The sequence below is a fragment of the Bactrocera neohumeralis genome, unplaced genomic scaffold (genome assembly GCF_024586455.1).
Source record: "Bactrocera neohumeralis isolate Rockhampton unplaced genomic scaffold, APGP_CSIRO_Bneo_wtdbg2-racon-allhic-juicebox.fasta_v2 ctg2210, whole genome shotgun sequence".
In the NCBI taxonomy this organism is placed as follows: Eukaryota; Metazoa; Arthropoda; class Insecta; order Diptera; family Tephritidae; genus Bactrocera; species Bactrocera neohumeralis.
This window is the reverse complement of record NW_026090033.1, coordinates 22,472-30,483: the sequence shown is the minus strand read 5'-3', so window position 1 is coordinate 30,483 and position 8,012 is coordinate 22,472. Positions and strand designations below refer to the sequence as shown.

The 8,012-nt window shown below is 34.0% G+C and overlaps 2 pseudogenes; both read left to right on the top strand.

The window, feature by feature from the left end:
- Positions 1 to 249: 249 nt before the first annotated feature.
- On the top strand, positions 250 to 370 carry LOC126766709 (small nucleolar RNA U3; annotated as a pseudogene).
- A 6,601-nt stretch (positions 371 to 6,971) lies between these two features.
- Positions 6,972 to 7,092, top strand: LOC126766707 (small nucleolar RNA U3; annotated as a pseudogene).
- The last annotated feature ends 920 nt before the right edge of the window (positions 7,093 to 8,012 follow it).

Here is an 8,012-nt window from a genome sequence, read left to right as displayed (position 1 = left end):
CACCAACACCACCATTGACACTTGTATTGCGTTGTCCTAATTATGGTTTGGTTATGCATGAAAGAAATATGCAATGGATCGCCGACTGTTTCCTCTTTCCTTGCTGCTGCTGCGCATATGTATGTTTGTATGCTTGTGCATTATTGAAGTTATGCTTCTTTTTCTTTCGTTTGTCTTTCATTTCTGCGAATTCTCAACTATTTTGCGTATATTTTGGTTGAAATACTCTGCGTTGGCCGTTGAAAAATTAAGGCTATACTTTACAGGATCATTTCTGCAGTTAGTCTTCATTTAAATTTTTTGGAAATCGATCCGCGATGACGAGGTATATCGTTTTATCTGACAGAGGATAAAACGACTTCTGAGTGGTGATTTTAATGAATAAATTCCAAGGTTTTACGCAAAAATAATGCGGTCAATAAGTACAGTACATTTCTTTCGTTTGTCTTTCATTTTTGCGAATTCTCAACTATTTTATGTGACTTTATTTCTTTCGTCTCTCTTTTTTTTTGTGCGAATTCTTTGAATTTCCGAACGCGCACATGCGTATACTTACATTCATATGCATTCATATGAGCATGTGCAGATACACAAGATAGCATAGAAAGATGTATGCCTTTTAACATCGTATACTATACTAATAAATATTTTTCGTACTAATAGAAATTAAATTTATCACAGCAATATTATGTATATGTACATATATTAGGTATATAGTCACATATTGACATATACTCCCTAGAAAAAATAAACAATATTCATTTCAAGATAGACTTCATATATGAACTCTATCTTGAAACGAATCAAGTTTGGTTACACATTTTTGCTGACCAAGCAAATTCCTCATGCATGCAAATATATGTACATATGTATGTGTTTTATATGTAACAAGATAAGTGCCTGCGCGCACATAAAATTAGTACGTAAGCTAGACAGAAATAAATAAAGAAAACTCAGTCTAAGATTGGAGCTGAGCAAAGAAGTTCGGTGTATTTATTTCCAACCTTAGCACCAAAATTAAGATTGGAGCAGAGCAAAGAAGCTCAGTGTATTTATTTCCAATCTGAGCACCAAAACTGGCGACGAGGATAAACAGGCGACAAGTAAATTAAAATTAACAATTAATTCATTGGAAAAGAGTTGATAATGCACTCTTAAATTAACAATTTCGGGAAGCTAATGAGAGCGTCGGCATTAATAAAGCAGCGGCAGTAACAGCAACTACAATAAAAGCAGCAGCAGTAACAGCAATTACAATAAAAGAATCAGCAGTAACAGCATTTACAACAACATCAACAGCAGCAACAAAAGCAGCAGCAGTAACAGCAACTACAATAAAAGCAACAGCAGTAACAGCATTTACAACAACATCAACAGCAGCAACAAAAGCAACAGCAGTAACAGCATTTACAACAACATTCACAGCAGTAACAAAAGCAACAGGAGCAACAGTACCAAACAGCAGGAAAAAATAAGAGTAAGAACAATATATATAAATATATTAAAGTTTTTTAGATTAAGTAAGAAAATACAACTACAAAGCAATGTGAAAAAAAAAAAAATTGTACAACAGTGTAAAACAAAAATTCTATCGGGCGTATACAGAGTGTTGCAAAATCGAAATAATGTTTCATTAAAACAGTGACTCCAAAACTGTAATGATAGAAGTGCTAATGTGTCTCGACTAAATTTCTTTTCAAACTGTTAGATAGGTGTCTTCACTACAAGAGTAGACAACACCTCTCAAACGGTCAACAAGATCAACTAAAATACCCAGTAGGAACTTTTTACATAAAACTAAGTTCAACCAACATAATTACGAATATTTTTTTTTGACTTGAAATAAAATTTGCTCAAAATGGAAGCATCCACCATACCATTTTTTCAACTCACTTTGAATTGCATTAATGGAATTTCAGAATTTGATGGACGAGATCCGAACCAATTAACGGACTTTATTAGGCAAATTGAAGACATATTACCCACAATACTAACTTTTGATGTAAGCAATCAAAAAAATTTTATTTAATTTTCTGAAAGGAAGATGCGTAGGAAAAACTAAGAAAATAATCCACAGATACGGACAAGTTAGTGATTGGGAAACATTGAAACAAATACTTCTGAGCAATTGCGGGGAAAAGAGAAGCTCAGCAGAACTTATGGATGAGTTGAAAACCATCAGTCTTGACTCAACAATAGAAAATTATTATTTTAAAATAAATAAAATTAGGAATAAACTATCCAATTCCAAGGTTTTACGCAAAAATAATGCGGTCAATAAGTACAGTACATTTCTTTCGTTTGTCTTTCATTTTTGCGAATTCTCAACTATTTTATGTGACTTTATTTCTTTCGTCTCTCTTTTTTTTTGTGCGAATTCTTTGAATTTCCGAACGCGCACATGCGTATACATACATTCATATGCATTCATATGAGCATGTGCAGATACACAAGATAGGATAGAAAGATGTATGCCTTTTAACATCGTATACTATACTAATAAATATTTTTCGTACTAATAGAAATTAAATTTATCACAGCAATATTATGTATATGTACATATATTAGGTATATAGTCACATATTGACATATACTCCCTAGAAAAAATAAACAATATTCATTTCAAGATAGACTTCATATATGAACTCTATCTTGAAACGAATCAAGTTTGGTTACACATTTTTGCTGACCAAGCAAATTCCTCATGCATGCAAATATATGTACATATGTATGTGTTTTATATGTAACAAGATAAGTGCCTGCGCGCACATAAAATTAGTACGTAAGCTAGACAGAAATAAATAAAGAAAACTCAGTCTAATATTGGAGCTGAGCAAAGAAGTTCGGTGTATTTATTTCCAACCTTAGCACCAAAATTAAGATTGGAGCAGAGCAAAGAAGCTCAGTGTATTTATTTCCAGTCTGAGCACCAAAACTGGCGACGAGGATAAACAGGCGACAAGTAAATTAAAATTAACAATTAATTCATTGGAAAAGAGTTGATAATGCACTCTTAAATTAACAATTTCGGGAAGCTAATGAGAGCGTCGGCATTAATAAAGCAGCGGCAGTAACAGCAACTACAATAAAAGCAGCAGCAGTAACAGCAATTACAATAAAAGAATCAGCAGTAACAGCATTTACAACAACATCAACAGCAGCAACAAAAGCAGCAGCAGTAACAGCAACTACAATAAAAGCAACAGCAGTAACAGCATTTACAACAACATCAACAGCAGCAACAAAAGCAACAGCAGTAACAGCATTTACAACAACATTCACAGCAGTAACAAAAGCAACAGGAGCAACTGTACCAAACAGCAGGAAAAAATAAGAGTAAGAACAATATATATAAATATATTAAAGTTTTTTAGATTAAGTAAGAAAATACAACTACAAAGCAATGTGAAAAAAAAAAAAAAATTATTGTACAACAGTGTAAAACAAAAATTCTATCGGGCGTATACAGAGTGTTGCAAAATCGAAATAATGTTTCATTAAAACAGTGACTCCAAAACTGTAATGATAGAAGTGCTAATGTGTCTCGACTAAATTTCTTTTCAAACTGTTAGATAGGTGTCTTCACTACAAGAGTAGACAACACCTCTCAAACGGTCAACAAGATCAACTAAAATACCCAGTAGGAACTTTTTACATAAAACTAAGTTCAACCAACATAATTACGAATATTTTTTTTTTTGACTTGAAATAAAATTTGCTCAAAATGGAAGCATCCACCATACCATTTTTTCAACTCACTTTGAATTGCATTAATGGAATTTCAGAATTTGATGGACGAGATCCGAACCAATTAACGGACTTTATTAGGCAAATTGAAGACATATTACCCACAATACTAACTTTTGATGTAAGCAATCAAAAAATTTTATTTAATTTTCTGAAAGGAAGATGCGTAGGAAAAACTAGGGAAATAATCCACAGATACGGACAAGTTAGTGATTGGGAAACATTGAAACAAATACTTCTGAGCAATTGCGGGGAAAAGAGAAGCTCAGCAGAACTTATGGATGAGTTGAAAACCATCAGTCTTGACTCAACAATAGAAAATTATTATTTTAAAATAAATAAAATTAGGAATAAACTACATAATAGAATATTAGCGCATAATGATTTAAATTTCTCAACGAATGAAGTTAATAGGATAGCACTGAAAACATTTAAGGAACATCTCCCAGAACCAACTAAAACTATGATTATAGCAAGAGACCCGGATAGTCTAGAAAAGGCATACAAAATAATATTAGAAGCTAGACATCAAGGTTTTACAGCGCTAGGGCAACAAAGGAAAGATCCTAACCCAAATAGCTATCGTAGGACTAATTTTAGCGATAACGTTAATAATAGAACATTTTCCAGACCAAACCAAAATACAAATAAAATCCCCACTTATAACAGTAGTTATAATAGATATAACAATTATATGCCACAAAACAGGTATAACGGTGGCTATGTCCCAAGAAACGAAAATAACAATAACAACAATTATATGCCACAAAACAGGTATAACAGTGGCTATTTTCAAACGAATGTAGGTAATAATTATAACAGTGGCAACGGATCAAGCCAAACTAGAATGTCAAACCAGACAACAAACACAAATCATAACCAACAGGGAAATTTCAACCCACAGAGAAACTTTAATCAACAAAGAGACGGGAATCAAACGCGGAATTACAACCAATCAGGAAATTATAATCGGTCCGCAATAAACTAAATGGAATAAATATGGATATTGGCAATGCAAATACAAATTTTCAGTGGGATCCACAAAACAATTACCCTATATAATAATAGATACACACATAAGAAAGTTATATTTCATCATTGACACTGGAGCAGAGTTCAGTTTGACAGAACATTCTTTCACTTGCATTTTAACTTTTGAATAAACTACATCTTTTTGTCTTTTTGAGTTGAACATTCCAAAGCGTTTTTTCTTGGATTCGTGCAGTGCAAAAGTAAGATATCCAACAGTATGTAACATATATAACTTTTTCTTACTTCTCTTATTTTCTTTCGAATTATCTCTGATAAACAGGCTATTCTATATACGCTTTTTTCATACGTACTGTGGTTTTTAGTACCCTTTACATTCTCTGGCTCAGTCGCGCGGTCGACTCCTTACGCAGCGGACGCTACCGATATTGAACATTTAGATTTTTCCATTGAACACATTTCAGATAGAGCACATTTTCTTTCTATCGATTAGGAGTTATTTTCAAAACTGCGCATAAATTACTTGATTAAACCTTGACAGTTTATTTTTATAGCAGTGTCACACTCTTTTTAAAACACCTATTTAAGTATTGTATGTATTTTTTTTATGAAAACTTCTATTCAATAAACTGTTCATACTAAAATCAAATTAATTCTTATTTATTTTACTTGAAAACCAAAACTTTCAAACAATTATGCCTAAAAAAAGGTCCCAGTTATCTCAACATAGCTCCCAAGCGAAATTAGAAAAGATTCGGCGTGTTGGAGAATCATCTTCAGAATATTCTGATCGACTCGAAAGTCAAAGAGAATATGCATCACAATCACGGTGCAGAGAAACTAGCGCCGAACGCTCGCAGCGACTTTCTGAGAATAGAGAGCGAACCTCGTAAGCTCGCGCAAGGGAAAGTAGCGCCGATCGTTCGATTCGTCAAAACATCAGATCGTCAGAGGTTCGCGAAATACAGTCGAGCGCAGAACGACGAAAATCGAACAAGAATTTCACAAACACAGGCAAGAGAGTGCAGTGTCGAACGCTCACTTCGCCTTGCAGAACAAAATAAACGATCTTCTCAGATTTACGAACGAGAGTCGAGCTCCGAACGTTCACAACGCCTTGCTGGAAACAGAGATAGAGACTCGCGGTCACGTGCCAGAGAATCTAGCACCGAACGCTCGCAGCGGCTTGCTGGACTGAGAGACAGAATCTCACAGACACGTGCCCGAGAGTCTAGCGGTGACCGCTCGCAACGACTTACGGCACAGAGAGAGAGAGACAACGTGCAGTAGCAATTAGAAGGCGTTATAGGATTTCAGCTCACAGCAATAGATCGGCATTCAGCTACGATCCACAAATTAACTACGCCGATCAAAACAGCATTCAAATTGGAGCGATGGATAAGATATGCCCTAAATGTTCCGAGAAAAAATGGAAAGACGAAGCAATTGGTATGTGTTGCGCTGCTGGAAAAGTAATACTTCCCAGTATCGTAGAGTCTCCAGAACCAATCAAAAGCCTTCTGACTATTATTATTTTTATTTTTTAATTTTTCATAATGGTATTTTTAATTTATTTTTTTCGAAATTATTACTTTTACTTATAATATTTTTATACGCGAATTTTTAGAGAATATTATTATTATTTAATATATTTATTTAATAATTTATTATTTACTAATTTTAAATCAATTATTGAAGTTATACTTCTTATACGAGTTCGGAAAAGGGAGCGATAGATTCAGGTTGCGCAACCTTGTCTGCGAAGATGTTCGAGCAGCAAGCGAAGCGGTGACAATCGGCGATCGTTTGTTCGTTTCTTTCGGCACAGCTCGGCTTTTCTACCAACAACACAATATCGCCATGCTTATGCTGTTGTTGTTTTTATAGAACAATGTTTCAATTTTTGGTTGGTGACATATTCAATTAAAAATAAATTCTGTTGGGATTCGAACCTACGTGCTCGTCGTAACTTTTCAAGAGCTTACCACCAACACCACCATTGACACTTGTATTGCGTTGTCCTAATTATGGTTTGGTTATGCATGAAAGAAATATGCAATGGATCGCCGACTGTTTCCTCTTTCCTTGCTGCTGCTGCGCATATGTATGTTTGTATGCTTGTGCATTATTGAAGTTATGCTTCTTTTTCTTTCGTTTGTCTTTCATTTCTGCGAATTCTCAACTATTTTGCGTATATTTTGGTTGAAATACTCTGCGTTGGCCGTTGAAAAATTAAGGCTATACTTTACAGGATCATTTCTGCAGTTAGTCTTCATTTAAATTTTTTGGAAATCGATCCGCGATGACGAGGTATATCGTTTTATCTGACAGAGGATAAAACGACTTCTGAGTGGTGATTTTAATGAATAAATTCCAAGGTTTTACGCAAAAATAATGCGGTCAATAAGTACAGTACGTTTCTTTCGTTTGTCTTTCATTTTTGCGAATTCTCAACTATTTTATGTGACTTTATTTCTTTCGTCTCTCTTTTTTTTTGTGCGAATTCTTTGAATTTCCGAACGCGCACATGCGTATACATACATTCATATGCATTCATATGAGCATGTGCAGATACACAAGATAGGATAGAAAGATGTATGCCTTTTAACATCGTATACTATACTAATAAATATTTTTCGTACTAATAGAAATTAAATTTATCACAGCAATATTATGTATATGTACATATATTAGGTATATAGTCACATATTGACATATACTCCCTAGAAAAAATAAACAATATTCATTTCAAGATAGACTTCATATATGAACTCTATCTTGAAACGAATCAAGTTTGGTTACACATTTTTTGCTGACCAAGCAAATTCCTCATGCATGCAAATATATGTACATATGTATGTGTTTTATATGTAACAAGATAAGTGCCTGCGCGCACATAAAATTAGTACGTAAGCTAGACAGAAATAATTAAAGAAAACTCAGTCTAAGATTGGAGCTGAGCAAAGAAGTTCGGTGTATTTATTTCCAACCTTAGCACCAAAATTAAGATTGGAGCAGAGCAAAGAAGCTCAGTGTATTTATTTCCAATCTGAGCACCAAAACTGGCGACGAGGATAAACAGGCGACAAGTAAATTAAAATTAACAATTAATTCATTGGAAAAGAGTTGATAATGCACTCTTAAATTAACAATTTCGGGAAGCTAATGAGAGCGTCGGCATTAATAAAGCAGCGGCAGTAACAGCAACTACAATAAAAACAGCAGCAGTAACAGCAATTACAATAAAAGAATCAGCAGTAACAGCATTTACAACA